The following is a 19,866-nucleotide window of genomic DNA, read 5'->3' on the forward strand; positions in this document are numbered from 1 at the left end:
GAAAGCAGCAAGGATGCAGTGGCGTTAATGTTTCCTGGTGTCAACCTGTATTATTTCAGTAGACATTGAAATGAGGATGCATCTTGCTGCCTTTCCAATGAAGCAAGTTTAATTTAGTAATAGGTGAAAAACCATCCCTACAACGGTGTTAATCAGAGACTTGGCTTTGTGGACACTTTTCAGAGAACAAATTTGTTAGCATAAAAATAAACCAGAAAATGAAGAGCTGTTTAATCACTCAATTGGATTTTTTTGCCAGCATATTTTTTTTCTCTGCAACCCACTGCTAAATTGTGCTTCCTAGCTGTTTTTTATAAAATAACTGAATCAAATCTAACTCTGATAACATCAGAGAAGGCCAGGTACCCTACACAATAAGATGGGGTTTGAAATTTTGACTTGTCTACTTAAATATCACCAAAATCTGATCACAAGGTCAATTACATCCCTGGGTGTGATTGAACCACCAACCTTTTGGTTAATAGCCTTACACACTAACCAATTGCACCACAGAGACACTTTGCAAAAGTCCATACTGACAAAGGCTAATAAGCATTCATCTAGAACGTTTCCTAGAAAAACTTTAAAAAGTCAATAATCTGGAGAGTTTTTGTAAGATGTTTCTTCCATCAACCAATGAAGAAACACATTGGTACTTTCCCATGATGAGTGAGTGCTTCAGGATCTCTTGCACTTACATGTGCAGCAGAGTACTGCAATGGAAGCATGCTGGGCCCATAACCCAGAGGTAGGCAGATTGAAACTATCCTTTGCTATATGCATTTTTTTTGTTAATTAAAGTAATCCAAAACAGGGATTGATATTTTGGCTCTTTTATTTTTACTTAAAGTACAATAACTTTTACCATTTTAATTTGTTTTGATAGTATATTGACAGTATTGTTTTCTTTCAAAAATCCACTTAATTTTCTTTACCCTATTATTAAAATGGTAATTGACAAAAACAAACTACATTGTCACCAGAAGAGCAATACAAAATGTACAAGTGATATATTAAAATCATCTTTCCAGCTTGAATTTCAATGATGCATTGGGGCAACGATTTTGTGAGAAACATCTTCACCCTTAAATAAAGATTTTCTTAATTCCTTACCTGTGTGCTAATTAGATATCACCTTGTTTTCACATTAAACAGACTTCCACATGAGAAAGCAGCAAGGAAGCAGTGGCGTTAATGTTTCCTGGTGTCAACCTGTATTATTTCAGTAAACATTGAAATGAGGATGCATCTTGCTGCCTTTCCAATGAAGCAAGTTTAATTTAGTAATAGGTGAAAAACCATCCCTACAAAGGTGTTAATCAGAGACTTGGCTTTGTGGACACTTTTCAGAGAACAAATTTGTTAGCATAAAAATAAAGCCAGAAAATGAAGAGCTGTTTAATCACTGAATTTGATTTTTCTGCCAGCATATTTTTTTTCTCTGCAACCAACTGCTAAATTGTGCTTCCTAGCAGTTTTTTATAAAATCACAGAATCAAATCTAACTCTGATTACATCAGAGAAGGCCAGGTACCCTACACAATAAGAGGGGGTTTGAAATTTTGACTTGTCTACTTAAATATCACCAAAATCTGATCACAAGGTCAATTACGTCCCTGGGTGGGATTGAACCACCAACCTTTTGGTTAATAGCCGAACACACTAACCGATTGCGCCACAGAGACACTTTGCAAAAAGTACATACTGACAAAGGCTAATAAGCATACATCTAGAACGTTTCCTAGAAAAACATTAAAAAATCAATAATCTGGAGAGTTTTTGTAAGATGTTTCTTCTATCAACCAACGAATAAACACATTGGTACTTTCCCATGATGAGTGAGTGCTTCAGGATCTCTTGCACTTACATGTGCAGCAGAGTACTGCAATGGAAGCATGCTGGACCCATAACCCAGAGGTAGGCAGATTGAAACTATCCTTTGCTATATGCATTTTTTTTTGTTAATTTAAGTAATCAAAACTGGGATTGATATTTTTGCTCTTTTATTTTTACTTAAAGTACAATAACTTTTACCATTTTAATTTGTTTTAATAGTATATTGACAGTATAGTTTTCTTTCAAAAATCCACTTAATTTTCTTTACCCTATTATTAAAATGGTAATTGACAAAAACAAACTACATTGTCACCAGAAGAGCAATACAAAATGTACAAGTGATATATTAAAATCATCTTTCCAGCTTGAATTTCAATGATGCATTGGGGCAACGATTTTGTGAGAAACATCTTCACCCTTAAATAAAGATTTTCTTATTTCCTTACCTGTGTGCTAATTAGATATCACCTTGTTTTCGCATTAAACAGACTTCCACATGAGAAAGCAGCAAGGATGCAGTGGCGTTAATGTTTCCTGGTGTCAACTTGTATTATTTCAGTAGACATTGAAATGAGGATGCATCTTGCTGCCTTTCCAATGAAGCAAGTTTAATTTAGTAATAGGTGAAAAACCATCCCTACAAAGGTGTTAATCAGAGACTTGGCTTTGTGGACACTTTTCAGAGAACAAATTTGTTAGCATAAAAATAAAGCCAGAAAATGAAGAGCTGTTTAATCACGCAATTTGATTTTTTTGCCAGCATATTTCTTTTTCTCTGCAACCCACTGCTAAATTGTGCTTCCTAGATGTTTTTATAAAATCACTGAATCAAATCTTACTCTGATTACATCTGAGAAGGCCAGGTACCCTACACAATAACAGGGGGTATGAAATTTGACTTGTCTACTTAAAGATCACCAAAATCTGATAACAAGGTCAATTACGTCCCTGGGTGGGATTGAACCACCAACCTTTTGGTTAATAGCCTTACACACTAACCAATTGCACCACAGAGACACTTTGCAAAAGTCCATACTGACAAAGGCTAATAAGCATTCATCTAGAACGTTTCCTAGAAAAACTTTAAAAAGTCAATAATCTGGAGAGTTTTTGTAAGATGTTTCTTCCATCAACCAATGAAGAAACACATTGGTACTTTCCCATGATGAGTGAGTGCTTCAGGATCTCTTGCACTTACATGTGCAGCAGAGTACTGCAATGGAAGCATGCTGGGCCCATAACCCAGAGGTAGGCAGATTGAAACTATCCTTTGCTATATGCATTTTTTTTGTTAATTAAAGTAATCCAAAACTGGGATTGATATTTTGGCTCTTTTATTTTTACTTAAAGTACAATAACTTTTACCATTTTAATTTGTTTTGATAGTATATTGACAGTATTGTTTTCTTTTAAAAATCCACTTAATTTTCTTTACCCTATTATTAAAATTGTAATTGACAAAAACAAACTACATTGTCACCAGAAGAGCAATACAAAATGTACAAGTGATATATTAAAATCATCTTTCCAGCTTGAATTTCAATGATGCATTGGGGCAACGATTTTGTGAGAAACATCTTCACCCTTAAATAAAGATTTTCTTAATTCCTTACCTGTGTGCTAATTAGATATCACCTTGTTTTCACATTAAACAGACTTCCACATGAGAAAGCAGCAAGGATGCAGTGGCGTTAATGTTTCCTGGTGTCAACCTGTATTATTTCAGTAAACATTGAAATGAGGATGCATCTTGCTGCCTTTCCAATGAAGCAAGTTTAATTTAGTAATAGGTGAAAAACCATCCCTACAAAGGTGTTAATCAGAGACTTGGCTTTGTGGACACTTTTCAGAGAACAAATTTGTTAGCATAAAAATAAAGCCAGAAAATGAAGAGCTGTTTAATCACTCAATTGGATTTTTCTGCCAGCATATTTTTTTTCTCTGCAACCCACTGCTAAATTGTGCTTCCTAGCAGTTTTTTATAAAATCACTGAATCAAATCTAACTCTGATTACATCAGAGAAGGCCAGGTACCCTACACAATAAGAGGGGGTTTGAAATTTTGACTTGTCTACTTAAATATCACCAAAATCTGATCACAAGGTCAATTACGTCCCTGGGTGGGATTGAACCACCAACCTTTTGGTTAATAGCCGAACACACTAACCAATTGCGCCACAGAGACACTTTGCAAAAAGTACATACTGACAAAGGCTAATAAGCATACATCTAGAACGTTTCCTAGAAAAACATTAAAAAATCAATAATCTGGAGAGTTTTTGTAAGATGTTTCTTCTATCAACCAACGAATAAACACATTGGTACTTTCCCATGATGAGTGAGTGCTTCAGGATCTCTTGCACTTACATGTGCAGCAGAGTACTGCAATGGAAGCATGCTGGACCCATAACCCAGAGGTAGGCAGATTGAAACTATCCTTTGCTATATGCATTTTTTTTTGTTAATTTAAGTAATCAAAACTGGGATTGATATTTTTGCTCTTTTATTTTTACTTAAAGTACAATAACTTTTACCATTTTAATTTGTTTTAATAGTATATTGACAGTATAGTTTTCTTTCAAAAATCCACTTAATTTTCTTTACCCTATTATTAAAATGGTAATTGACAAAAAAAACTACATTGTCACCAGAAGAGCAATACAAAATGTACAAGTGATATATTAAAATCATCTTTCCAGCTTAAATTTCAATGATGCATTGGGGCAACAATTTTGTGAGAAACATCTTCACCCTTAAATAAAGATTTTCGTAATTCCTTACCTGTGTGCTAATTAGATATCACCTTGTTTTCACATTAAACAGACTTCCACATGAGAAAGCAGCAAGGATGCAGTGGCGTTAATGTTTCCTGGTTTCAACCTGTATTATTTCAGTAGACATTGAAATGAGGATGCATCTTGCTGCCTTTCCAATGAAGCAAGTTTAATTTAGTAATAGGTGAAAAACCATCCCTACAAAGGTGTTAATCAGAGACTTGGCTTTGTGGACACTTTTCAGAGAACAAATTTGTTAGCATAAAAATAAAGCCAGAAAATGAAGAGCTGTTTAATCACGCAATTTGATTTTTTTGCCAGCATATTTCTTTTTCTCTGCAAACCACTGCTAAATTGTGCTTCCTAGATGTTTTTATAAAATCACTGAATCAAATCTAACTCTGATTACATCTGAGAAGGCCAGGTACCCTACACAATAACAGGGGGTATGAAATTTGACTTGTCTACTTAAAGATCACCAAAATCTGATAACAAGGTCAATTACGTACCTGGGTGGGATTGAACCACCAACCTTTTGGTTAATAGCCGTACACACTAACTGATTGCGCCACAGAGACACATTGCAAAAGTATATACTGACAAGGGCTAATAAGCATTCATCTAAAACGTTTCCTAGATAAACTTTAAAAAGTTAATAATCTGGAGAGTTTTTGTAAGATGTTTCTTCCATCAACCAACGAAGAAACACATTGGTACTTTCCCATGATGAGTGAGTGCTTCAGGATCTCTTGCACTTACATGTGCAGCAGAGTACAGCAATGGAAGCATGCTGGGCCCATAACCCAGAGGTAGGCAGATTGAAACTATCCTCTGCTATATGCTTTTTTTTTGTTAATTAAAGTAATCCAAAACTGGGATTGATATTTTGGCTCTTTTATTTTTACTTAAAGTACAATAACTTTTACCATTTTAATTTGTTTTAATAGTATATTGACAGTATTGTTTTCTTTCAAAAATCCACTTAATTTTCTTTACCCTATTATTAAAATGGTAATTGACAAAAACAAACTACATTGTCACCAGAAGAGCAATACAAAATGTACAAGTGATATATTAAAATCATCTTTCCAGCTTGAATTTCAATGATGCATTGGGGCAACGATTTTGTGAGAAACATCTTCACCCTTAAATAAAGATTTTCTTAATTCCTTACCTGTGTGATAATTAGATATCACCTTGTTTTCGCATTAAACAGACTTCCACATGAGAAAGCAGCAAGGATGCAGTGGCGTTAATGTTTCCTGGTGTCAACTTGTATTATTTCAGTAGACATTGAAATGAGGATGCATCTTGCTGCCTTTCCAATGAAGCAAGTTTAATTTAGTAATAGGTGAAAAACCATCCTTACAAAGGTGTTAATCAGAGACTTGGCTTTGTGGACACTTTTCAGAGAACAAATTTGTTAGCATAAAAATAAAGCCAGAAAATGAAGAGCTGTTTAATCACTCAATTGGATTTTTCTGCCAGCATATTTTTTTCTCTGCAAACCACTGCTAAATTGTGCTTCCTCGCTGTTTTTATAAAATCAATGAATCAAATCTAACTCTGATTACATCAGAGAAGGCCAGGTACCCTACACCATAAGAGGGGGTTTGAAATTTTGACTTGTCTACTTAAAGATCACCAAAATCTGATAACAAGATCAATTACATCCCTGGGTGGGATTGAACCACCAACCTTTTAGTTAATAGCCGTACACACTAACTGATTGCGCCACAGAGACACTTTGCGAAAGTGCATAATGACAAAGGCTAATAAGCATTCATCTAAAACGTTTCCTAGAAAAACTTTAAAAAGTCAATAATCTGGAGAGTTTTTGTAAGATGTTTCTTCCATCAACCAACGAAGAAACACATTGGTACTTTCCCATGATGAGTGAGTGCTTCAGGATCTCTTGCACTTACATGTGCAGCAAAGTACAGCAATGGAAGCATGCTGGGCTCATAACCCAGAGGTAGGCAGATTGAAACTATCCTCTGCTGTATGCTTTTTTTTTTTTAATTAAAGTAATCCAAAACTGGGATTGATATTTTGGCTCTTTTATTTTTACTTAAAGTACAATAACTTTTACCATTTTAATTTGTTTTAATAGTATATTGACAGTATTGTTTTCTGTCAAAAATCCACTTAATTTTCTTTACCCTATTATTAAAATGGTAATTGACAAAAACAAACTACATTGTCACCAGAAGAGCAATACAAAATGTACAAGTGATATATTAAAATCATCTTTCCAGCTTGAATTTCAATGATGCATTGGGGCAACGATTTTGTGAGAAACATCTTCACCCTTAAATAAAGATTTTCTTAATTCCTTACCTGTGTGCTAATTAGATATCACCTTGTTTTCACATTAAACAGACTTCCACATGAGAAAGCAGCAAGGATGCAGTGGCGTTAATGTTTCCTGGTTTCAACCTGTATTATTTCAGTAGACATTGAAATGAGGATGCATCTTGCTGCCTTTCCAATGAAGCAAGTTTTATTTAGTAATAGGTGAAAAACCATCCCTACAAAGGTGTTAATCAGAGACTTGGCTTTGTGGACACTTTTCAGAGAACAAATTTGTTAGCATAAAAATAAAGCCAGAAAATGAAGAGCTGTTTAATCACGCAATTTGATTTTTTTGCCAGCATATTTCTTTTTCTCTGCAACCCACTGCTAAATTGTGCTTCCTAGATGTTTTTATAAAATCACTGAATCAAATCTAACTCTGATTACATCTGAGAAGGCCAGGTACCCTACACAATAACAGGGGGTATGAAATTTGACTTGTCTACTTAAAGATCACCAAAATCTGATAACAAGGTCAATTACGTCCCTGGGTGGGATTGAACCACCAACCTTTTGGTTAATAGCCTTACACACTAACCAATTGCACCACAGAGACACTTTGCAAAAGTCCATACTGACAAAGGCTAATAAGCATTCATCTAGAACGTTTCCTAGAAAAACTTTAAAAAGTCAATAATCTGGAGAGTTTTTGTAAGATGTTTCTTCCATCAACCAATGAAGAAACACATTGGTACTTTCCCATGATGAGTGAGTGCTTCAGGATCTCTTGCACTTACATGTGCAGCAGAGTACTGCAATGGAAGCATGCTGGGCCCATAACCCAGAGGTAGGCAGATTGAAACTATCCTTTGCTATATGCATTTTTTTTGTTAATTAAAGTAATCCAAAACTGGGATTGATATTTTGGCTCTTTTATTTTTACTTAAAGTACAATAACTTTTACCATTTTAATTTGTTTTGATAGTATATTGACAGTATTGTTTTCTTTTAAAAATCCACTTAATTTTCTTTACCCTATTATTAAAATTGTAATTGACAAAAACAAACTACATTGTCACCAGAAGAGCAATACAAAATGTACAAGTGATATATTAAAATCATCTTTCCAGCTTGAATTTCAATGATGCATTGGGGCAACGATTTTGGGAGAAACATCTTCACCCTTAAATAAAGATTTTCTTAATTCCTTACCTGTGTGCTAATTAGATATCACCTTGTTTTCACATTAAACAGACTTCCACATGAGAAAGCAGCAAGGATGCAGTGGCGTTAATGTTTCCTGGTGTCAACCTGTATTATTTCAGTAAACATTGAAATGAGGATGCATCTTGCTGCCTTTCCAATGAAGCAAGTTTAATTTAGTAATAGGTGAAAAACCATCCCTACAAAGGTGTTAATCAGAGACTTGGCTTTGTGGACACTTTTCAGAGAACAAATTTGTTAGCATAAAAATAAAGCCAGAAAATGAAGAGCTGTTTAATCACTCAATTGGATTTTTCTGCCAGCATATTTTTTTTCTCTGCAACCCACTGCTAAATTGTGCTTCCTAGCAGTTTTTTATAAAATCACTGAATCAAATCTAACTCTGATTACATCAGAGAAGGCCAGGTACCCTACACAATAAGAGGGGGTTTGAAATTTTGACTTGTCTACTTAAATATCACCAAAATCTGATAACAAGGTCAATTACGTCCCTGGGTGGGATTGAACCACCAACCTTTTGGTTAATAGCCGTACACACTAACCAATTGCGCCACAGAGACACTTTGCAAAAAGTACATACTGACAAAGGCTAATAAGCATACATCTAGAACGTTTCCTAGAAAAACATTAAAAAATCAATAATCTGGAGAGTTTTTGTAAGATGTTTCTTCTATCAACCAACGAATAAACACATTGGTACTTTCCCATGATGAGTGAGTGCTTCAGGATCTCTTGCACTTACATGTGCAGCAGAGTACTGCAATGGAAGCATGCTGGACCCATAACCCAGAGGTAGGCAGATTGAAACTATCCTTTGCTATATGCATTTTTTTTTGTTAATTTAAGTAATCAAAACTGGGATTGATATTTTTGCTCTTTTATTTTTACTTAAAGTACAATAACTTTTACCATTTTAATTTGTTTTAATAGTATATTGACAGTATAGTTTTCTTTCAAAAATCCACTTAATTTTCTTTACCCTATTATTAAAATGGTAATTGACAAAAAAAACTACATTGTCACCAGAAGAGCAATACAAAATGTACAAGTGATATATTAAAATCATCTTTCCAGCTTAAATTTCAATGATGCATTGGGGCAACAATTTTGTGAGAAACATCTTCACCCTTAAATAAAGATTTTCGTAATTCCTTACCTGTGTGCTAATTAGATATCACCTTGTTTTCACATTAAACAGACTTCCACATGAGAAAGCAGCAAGGATGCAGTGGCGTTAATGTTTCCTGGTTTCAACCTGTATTATTTCAGTAGACATTGAAATGAGGATGCATCTTGCTGCCTTTCCAATGAAGCAAGTTTAATTTAGTAATAGGTGAAAAACCATCCCTACAAAGGTGTTAATCAGAGACTTGGCTTTGTGGACACTTTTCAGAGAACAAATTTGTTAGCATAAAAATAAAGCCAGAAAATGAAGAGCTGTTTAATCACGCAATTTGATTTTTTTGCCAGCATATTTCTTTTTCTCTGCAAACCACTGCTAAATTGTGCTTCCTAGATGTTTTTATAAAATCACTGAATCAAATCTAACTCTGATTACATCTGAGAAGGCCAGGTACCCTACACAATAACAGGGGGTATGAAATTTGACTTGTCTACTTAAAGATCACCAAAATCTGATAACAAGGTCAATTACGTACCTGGGTGGGATTGAACCACCAACCTTTTGGTTAATAGCCGTACACACTAACTGATTGCGCCACAGAGACACATTGCAAAAGTATATACTGACAAGGGCTAATAAGCATTCATCTAAAACGTTTCCTAGAAAAACTTTAAAAAGTTAATAATCTGGAGAGTTTTTGTAAGATGTTTCTTCCATCAACCAACGAAGAAACACATTGGTACTTTCCCATGATGAGTGAGTGCTTCAGGATCTCTTGCACTTACATGTGCAGCAGAGTACAGCAATGGAAGCATGCTGGGCCCATAACCCAGAGGTAGGCAGATTGAAACTATCCTCTGCTATATGCTTTTTTTTTGTTAATTAAAGTAATCCAAAACTGGGATTGATATTTTGGCTCTTTTATTTTTACTTAAAGTACAATAACTTTTACCATTTTAATTTGTTTTAATAGTATATTGACAGTATTGTTTTCTTTCAAAAATCCACTTAATTTTCTTTACCCTATTATTAAAATGGTAATTGACAAAAACAAACTACATTGTCACCAGAAGAGCAATACAAAATGTACAAGTGATATATTAAAATCATCTTTCCAGCTTGAATTTCAATGATGCATTGGGGCAACGATTTTGTGAGAAACATCTTCACCCTTAAATAAAGATTTTCTTAATTCCTTACCTGTGTGATAATTAGATATCACCTTGTTTTCGCATTAAACAGACTTCCACATGAGAAAGCAGCAAGGATGCAGTGGCGTTAATGTTTCCTGGTGTCAACCTGTATTATTTCAGTAGACATTGAAATGAGGATGCATCTTGCTGCCTTTCCAATGAAGCAAGTTTAATTTAGTAATAGGTGAAAAACCATCCTTACAAAGGTGTTAATCAGAGACTTGGCTTTGTGGACACTTTTCAGAGAACAAATTTGTTAGCATAAAAATAAAGCCAGAAAATAAAGAGCTGTTTAATCACTCAATTGGATTTTTCTGCCAGCATATTTTTTTTCTCTGCAACCCACTGCTAAATTGTGCTTCCTAGCTTTTTTTATAAAATCACTGAATCAAATCTAACTCTGATTACATCAGAGAAGGCCAGGTACCCTACACAATAACAGGGAGTATGAAATTTGACTTGTCTACTTAAAGATCACCAAAATCTGATCACAAGGTCAATTGCGTCCCTGGGTGGGATTGAACCACTAACCTTTTGGTTAATAGCCGTACACACTAACTGATTGCGCCACAGAGACACTTTGCAAAAGTACATACTGACAAATGCTAATAAGCATTCATCTAAAACGTTTCCTAGAAAAACTTAAAAAAGTCAATAATCTGGAGAGTTTTTGTAAGATGTTTCTTCTATCAACCAACGAAGAAACACATTGGTACTTTCCCATGATGAGTGAGTGCTTCAGGATCTCTTGCACTTACATGTGCAGCAGAGTACAGCAATGGAAGCATGCTGGGCCCATAACCCAGAGGTAGGCAGATTGAAACTATCCTCTGCTATATGCATTTTTTTTTGTTAATTAAAGTAATCCAAAACTGGGATTGATATTTTGGCTCTTTTATTTTTACTTAAAGTACAATAACTTTTACCATTTTAATTTGTTTTAATAGTATATTGACAGTATAGTTTTCTTTCAAAAATCCACTTAATTTTCTTTACCCTGTTATTAAAATGGTAATTGACAAAAAAAACTACATTGTCACCAGAAGAGCAATACAAAATGTACAAGTGATATATTAAAATCATCTTTCCAGCTTGAATTTCAATGATGCATTGGGGCAACAATTTTGTGAGAAACATCTTCACCCTTAAATAAAGATTTTCGTAATTCCTTACCTGTGTGCTAATTAGATATCACCTTGTTTTCACATTAAACAGACTTCCACATGAGAAAGCAGCAAGGATGCAGTGGCGTTAATGTTTCCTGGTGTCAACCTGTATTATTTCAGTAGACATTGAAATGAGGATGCATCTTGCTGCCTTTCCAATGAAGCAAGTTTAATTTAGTAATAGGTGAAAAACCATCCCTACAAAGGTGTTAATCAGAGACTTGGCTTTGTGGACACTTTTCAGAGAACAAATTTGTTAGCATAAAAATAAAGCAAGAAAATTAAGAGCTGTTAAATCAAGCAATTTGATTTTTTTGCAAGCATATTTCTTTTTCTCTGCAACCCACTGCTAAATTGTGCTTCCTAGATGTTTTTATAAAATCACTGAATCAAATCTAACTCTGATTACATCAGAGAAGGCCAGGTACCCTACACAATAAGAGGGGGTTTGAAATTTTGACTTGTCTACTTAAATATCACCAAAATCTGATAACAAGGTCAATTACGTCCCTGGGTGGGATTGAACCACCAACCTTTTGGTTAATAGCCATACACACTAACTGATTGCGCCACAGAGACACTTTGCGAAAGTGCATACTGACAAAGGCTAATAAGCATTCATCTAAAACGTTTCCTAGAAAAACTTTAAAAAGTCAATAATCTGGAGAGTTTTTGTAAGATGTTTCTTCCATCAACCAACGAAGAAACACATTGGTACTTTCCCATGATGAGTGAGTGCTTCAGGATCTCTTGCACTTACATGTGCAGCAAAGTACAGCAATGGAAGCATGCTGGGTTCATAACCCAGAGGTAGGCAGATTGAAACTATCCTCTGCTATATGCTTTTTTTTTGTTAATTAAAGTAATCCAAAACTGGGATTGATATTTTGGCTCTTTTATTTTTACTTAAAGTACAATAACTTTTACCATTTTAATTTGTTTTAATAGTATATTGACAGTATTGTTTTCTTTCAAAAATCCACTTCATTTTCTTTACCCTATTATTAAAATGGTAATTGACAAAAACAAACTACATTGTCACCAGAAGAGCAATACAAAATGTACAAGTGATATATTAAAATCATCTTTCCAGCTTGAATTTCAATGATGCATTGGGGCAACGATTTTGTGAGAAACATCTTCACCCTTAAATAAAGATTTTCTTAATTCCTTACCTGTGTGATAATTAGATATCACCTTGTTTTCGCATTAAACAGACTTCCACATGAGAAAGCAGCAAGGATGCAGTGGCGTTAATGTTTCCTGGTGTCAACTTGTATTATTTCAGTAGACATTGAAATGAGGATGCATCTTGCTGCCTTTCCAATGAAGCAAGTTTAATTTAGTAATAGGTGAAAAACTATCCTTACAAAGGTGTTAATCAGAGACTTGGCTTTGTGGACACTTTTCAGAGAACAAATTTGTTAGCATAAAAATAAAGCCAGAAAATGAAGAGCTGTTTAATCACTCAATTGGATTTTTCTGCCAGCATATTTTTTATCTCTGCAAACCACTGCTAAATTGTGCTTCCTCGCTGTTTTTATAAAATCAATGAATCAAATCTAACTCTGATTACATCAGAGAAGGCCAGGTACCCTACACCATAAGAGGGGGTTTGAAATTTTGACTTGTCTACTTAAAGATCACCAAAAGCTGATAACAAGATCAATTACATCCCAGGGTGGGATTGAACCACCAACCTTTTAGTTAATAGCCGTACACACTAACTGATTGCGCCACAGAGACACTTTGCGAAAGTGCATACTGACAAAGGCTAATAAGCATTCATCTAAAACGTTTCCTAGAAAAACTTTAAAAAGTCAATAATCTGGAGAGTTTTTGTAAGATGTTTCTTCCATCAACCAACGAAGAAACACATTGGTACTTTCCCATGATGAGTGAGTGCTTCAGGATCTCTTGCACTTACATGTGCAGCAAAGTACAGCAATGGAAGCATGCTGGGTTCATAACCCAGAGGTAGGCAGATTGAAACTATCCTCTGCTGTATGCTTTTTTTATTTTATTAAAGTAATCCAAAACTGGGATTGATATTTTGGCTCTTTTATTTTTACTTAAAGTACAATAACTTTTACCATTTTAATTTGTTTTAATAGTATATTGACAGTATTGTTTTCTTTCAAAAATCCACTTAATTTTCTTTACCCTATTATTAAAATGGTAATTGACAAAAACAAACTACATTGTCACCAGAAGAGCAATACAAAATGTACAAGTGATATATTAAAATCATCTTTCCAGCTTGAATTTCAATGATGCATTGGGGCAACGATTTTGTGAGAAACATCTTCACCCTTAAATAAAGATTTTCTTAATTCCTTACCTGTGTGCTAATTAGATATCACCTTGTTTTCGCATTAAACAGACTTCCACATGAGAAAGCAGCAAGGATGCAGTGGCGTTAATGTTTCCTGGTGTCAACTTGTATTATTTCAGTAGACATTGAAATGAGGATGCATCTTGCTGCCTTTCCAATGAAGCAAGTTAAATTTAGTAATAGGTGAAAAACCATCCCTACAAAGGTGTTAATCAGAGACTTGGCTTTGTGGACACTTTTCAGAGAACAAATTTGTTAGCATAAAAATAAAGCCAGAAAATGAAGAGCTGTTTAATCACTCAATTGGATTTTTTTTGCCAGCATATTTTTTTTCTCTGCAACCCACTGCTAAATTGTGCTTCCTAGCTGTTTTTTATAAAATCACTGAATCAAATCTAACTCTGATTACATCAGAGAAGGCCAGGTACCCTACACAATAAGAGGGGGTTTGAAATTTTGACTTGTCTACTTAAATATCACCAAAATCTGATCACAAGGTCAATTACATTCCTGGGTGGGATTGAACCACCAACCTTTTGGTTAATAGCCTTACACACTAACCAATTGCACCACAGAGACACTTTGCAAAAAGTACATACTGACAAAGGCTAATAAGCATTCATCAAGAACGTTTCCTAGAAAAACTTTAAAAAGTCAATAATCTGGAGAGTTTTTGTAAGATGTTTCTTCCATCAACCAATGAAGAAACACATTGGTACTTTCCCATGATGAGTGAGTGCTTCAGGATCTCTTGCACTTACATGTGCAGCAGAGTACTGCAATGGAAGCATGCTGGACCCATAACCCAGAGATAGGTAGATTGAAACTATCCTCTGCTATATGCATTTTTTTTTGTTAATTAAAGTAATCCAAAACTGGGATTGATATTTTGTCTCTTTTATTTTTACTAAAAGTACAATAACTTTTACCATTTTAATTTGTTTTAATAGTATATTGACAGTATTGTTTTCTTTCAAAAATCCACTTCATTTTCTTTACCCTATTATTAAAATGGTAATTGACAAAAACAAACTACATTGTCACCAGAAGAGCAATACAAAATGTACAAGTGATATATTAAAATCATCTTTCCAGCTTGAATTTCAATGATGCATTGGGGCAACGATTTTGGGAGAAACATCTTCACCCTTAAATAAAGATTTTCTTAATTCCTTACCTGTGTGATAATTAGATATCACCTTGTTTTCACATTAAACAGACTTCCACATGAGAAAGCAGCAAGGATGCAGTGGCGTTAATGTTTCCTGGTGTCAACCTGTATTATTTCAGTAGACATTGAAATGAGGATGCATCTTGCTGCCTTTCCAATGAAGCAAGTTTAATTTAGTAATAGGTGAAAAACCATCCCTACAACGGTGTTAATCAGAGACTTGGCTTTGTGGACACTTTTCAGAGAACAAATTTGTTAGCATAAAAATAAAGCCAGAAAATGAAGAGCTGTTTAATCACTCAGTTGGATTTTTTTTGCCAGCATATTTTTTTTCTCTGCAACCCACTGCTAAATTGTGCTTCCTAGCTGTTTTTTATAAAATCACTGAATCAAATCTAACTCTGATTACATCAGAGAAGGCCATGTACCCTACACCATAAGAGGGGGTTTGAAATTTTGACTTGTCTACTTAAATATCACCAAAATCTGATCAGAAGTTTAATTAGGTCCCTGGGTGGGATTGAACCACCAACCTTTCGGTTAATAGCCGAACACACTAACCGATTGCGCCACAGAGACACTTTGCAAAAAGTGCCTACTGACAAAGGCTAATAAGCATACATCTAGAACGTTTCCTAGAAAAACATTAAAAAAGTCAATAATCTGGAGAGTTTTTGTAAGATGTTTCTTCCATCAACTAACGAATAAACACATTGGTACTTTCCCATGATGAGTGAGTGCTTCAGGATCTCTTGCACTTACATGTGCAGCAGAGTACTGCAATGGAAGCATGCTGGACCCATAACCCAGAGGTAGGCAGATTGAAACTATCCTTTGCTATATGCATTTTTTTTGTTAATTTAAGTAATCAAAACTGGGATTGATATTTTTGCTCTTTTATTTTTACTTAAAGTACAATAACTTTTACCATTTTAATTTGTTTTAATAGTATATTGACAGTATAGTTTTCTTTCAAAAATCCACTTAATTTTCTTTACCCTGTTATTAAAATGGTAATTGACAAAAAAAACTACATTGTCACCAGAAGAGCAATACAAAATGTACAAGTGATATATTAAAATCATCTTTCCAGCTTGAATTTCAATGATGCATTGGGGCAACAATTTTGTGAGAAACATCTTCACCCTTAAATAAAGATTTTCGTAATTCCTTACCTGTGTGCTAATTAGATATCACCTTGTTTTCACATTAAACAGACTTCCACATGAGAAAGCAGCAAGGATGCAGTGGCGTTAATGTTTCCTGGTGTCAACCTGTATTATTTCAGTAGACATTGAAATGAGGATGCATCTTGCTGCCTTTCCAATGAAGCAAGTTTAATTTAGTAATAGGTGAAAAACCATCCCTACAAAGGTGTTAATCAGAGACTTGGCTTTGTGGACACTTTTCAGAGAACAAATTTGTTAGCATAAAAATAAAGCAAGAAAATTAAGAGCTGTTAAATCAAGCAATTTGATTTTTTTGCAAGCATATTTCTTTTTCTCTGCAACCCACTGCTAAATTGTGCTTCCTAGATGTTTTTATAAAATCACTGAATCAAATCTAACTCTGATTACATCAGAGAAGGCCAGGTACCCTACACAATAAGAGGGGGTTTGAAATTTTGACTTGTCTACTTAAATATCACCAAAATCTGATAACAAGGTCAATTACGTCCCTGGGTGGGATTGAACCACCAACCTTTTGGTTAATAGCCATACACACTAACTGATTGCGCCACAGAGACACTTTGCAAAAGTACATACTGACAAAGGCTAATAAGCATTCATCTAAAACGTTTCCTAGAAAAACTTAATAAAGTCAATAATCTGGAGAGTTTTTGTAAGATGTTTCTTCTATCAACCAACGAAGAAACACATTGGTACTTTCCCATGATGAGTGAGTGCTTCAGGATCTCTTGCACTTACATGTGCAGCAGAGTACAGCAATGGAAGCATGCTGGGCCCATAACCCAGAGGTAGGCAGATTGAAACTATCCTCTGCTATATGCATTTTTTTGTTTGTTAATTAAAGTATTCCAAAACTGGGATTGATATTTTGGCTCTTTTATTTTTACTTAAAGTACAATAACTTTTACCATTTTAATTTGTTTTAATAGTATATTGACAGTTTTGTTTTCTTTCAAAAATCCACTTCATTTTCTTTACCCTATTATTAAAATGGTAATTGACAAAAACAAACTACATTGTCACCAGAAGAGCAATACAAAATGTACAAGTGATATATTAAAATCATCTTTCCAGCTTGAATTTCAATGATGCATTGGGGCAACGATTTTGTGAGAAACATCTTCACCCTTAAATAAAGATTTTCTTAATTCCTTACCTGTGTGCTAATTAGATATCACCTTGTTTTCACATTAAACAGACTTCCACATGAGAAAGCAGCAAGGATGCAGTGGCGTTAATGTTTCCTGGTGTCAACTTGTATTATTTCAGTAGACATTGAAATGAGGATGCATCTTGCTGCCTTTCCAATGAAGCAAGTTTAATTTAGTAATAGGTGAAAAACCATCCCTACAAAGGTGTTAATCAGAGACTTTGCTTTGTGGACACTTTTCAGAGAACAAATTTGTTAGCATAAAAATAAAGCCAGAAAATGAAGAGCTGTTTAATCACTCAATTGGATTTTTCTGCCAGCATATTTCTTTTTCTCTACAACCCACTGCTAAATTGTGCTTCCTAGATGTTTTTATAAATCACTGAATCAAATCTAACTCTGATTACATCAGAGAAGGCCAGGTACCCTACACCATAACAGGGGGTTTGAAATTTTGACTTGTCTACTTAAAGATCACCAAAATCTGATAACAAGGTCAATTACGTACCTGGGTGGGATTGAACCACCAACCTTTTGGTTAATAGCCGTACACACTAACTGATTGCGCCACAGAGACACATTGCAGAAGTATATACTGACAAGGGCTAATAAGCATTCATCTAAAACGTTTCCTAGAAAAACTTTAAAAAGTTAATAATCTGGAGAGTTTTTGTAAGATGTTTCTTCCATCAACCAACGAAGAAACACATTGGTACTTTCCCATGATGAGTGAGTGCTTCAGGATCTCTTGCACTTACATGTGCAGCAGAGTACAGCAATGGAAGCATGCTGGGCCCATAACCCAGAGGTAGGCAGATTGAAACTATCCTCTGCTATATGCTTTTTTTTTGTTAATTAAAGTAATCCAAAACTGGGATTGATATTTTGGCTCTTTTATTTTTACTTAAAGTACAATAACTTTTACCATTTTAATTTGTTTTAATAGTATATTGACAGTATTGTTTTCTTTCAAAAATCCACTTCATTTTCTTTACCCTATTATTAAAATGGTAATTGACAAAAACAAACTACATTGTCACCAGAAGAGCAATACAAAATGTACAAGTGATATATTAAAATCATCTTTCCAGCTTGAATTTCAATGATGCATTGGGGCAACGATTTTGTGAGAAACATCTTCACCCTTAAATAAAGATTTTCTTAATTCCTTACCTGTGTGATAATTAGATATCACCTTGTTTTCGCATTAAACAGACTTCCACATGAGAAAGCAGCAAGGATGCAGTGGCGTTAATGTTTCCTGGTGTCAACTTGTATTATTTCAGTAGACATTGAAATGAGGATGCATCTTGCTGCCTTTCCAATGAAGCAAGTTTAATTTAGTAATAGGTGAAAAACCATCCTTACAAAGGTGTTAATCAGAGACTTGGCTTTGTGGACACTTTTCAGAGAACAAATTTGTTAGCATAAAAATAAAGCCAGAAAATGAAGAGCTGTTTAATCACTCAATTGGATTTTTCTGCCAGCATATTTTTTTTCTCTGCAAACCACTGCTAAATTGTGCTTCCTCGCTGTTTTTATAAAATCAATGAATCAAATCTAACTCTGATTACATCAGAGAAGGCCAGGTACCCTACACCATAAGAGGGGGTTTGAAATTTTGACTTGTCTACTTAAAGATCACCAAAAGCTGATAACAAGATCAATTACATCCCTGGGTGGGATTGAACCACCAACCTTTTAGTTAATAGCCGTACACACTAACTGATTGCGCCACAGAGACACTTTGCGAAAGTGCATACTGACAAAGGCTAATAAGCATTCATCTAAAACGTTTCCTAGAAAAACTTTAAAAAGTCAATAATCTGGAGAGTTTTTGTAAGATGTTTCTTCCATCAACCAACGAAGAAACACATTGGTACTTTCCCATGATGAGTGAGTGCTTCAGGATCTCTTGCACTTACATGTGCAGCAAAGTACAGCAATGGAAGCATGCTGGGTTCATAACCCAGAGGTAGGCAGATTGAAACTATCCTCTGCTGTATGCTTTTTTTTTTTAATTAAAGTAATCCAAAACTGGGATTGATATTTTGGCTCTTTTATTTTTACTTAAAGTACAATAACTTTTACCATTTTAATTTGTTTTAATAGTATATTGACAGTATTGTTTTCTTTCAAAAATCCACTTAATTTTCTTTACCCTATTATTAAAATGGTAATTGACAAAAACAAACTACATTGTCACCAGAAGAGCAATACAAAATGTACAAGTGATATATTAAAATCATCTTTCCAGCTTGAATTTCAATGATGCATTGGGGCAACGATTTTGTGAGAAACATCTTCACCCTTAAATAAAGATTTTCTTAATTCCTTACCTGTGTGCTAATTAGATATCACCTTGTTTTCGCATTAAACAGACTTCCACATGAGAAAGCAGCAAGGATG

The 19,866-nt window shown here is 34.6% G+C and overlaps 1 non-coding gene across 1 annotated transcript; it reads right to left on the bottom strand.

The window, feature by feature from the left end:
- Nucleotides 1–15,622: 15,622 nt before the first annotated feature.
- Nucleotides 15,623–15,696, bottom strand: TRNAN-AUU (transfer RNA asparagine (anticodon AUU)). Its single transcript has one exon. It is a non-coding gene; the product is annotated as a tRNA-Asn (tRNA).
- Between the last annotated feature and the right edge of the window lie 4,170 nt (nucleotides 15,697–19,866).

The sequence above is a fragment of the Pseudophryne corroboree genome, unplaced genomic scaffold (assembly GCF_028390025.1).
Source record: "Pseudophryne corroboree isolate aPseCor3 unplaced genomic scaffold, aPseCor3.hap2 scaffold_659, whole genome shotgun sequence".
Taxonomy (NCBI): domain Eukaryota; kingdom Metazoa; phylum Chordata; class Amphibia; order Anura; family Myobatrachidae; genus Pseudophryne; species Pseudophryne corroboree.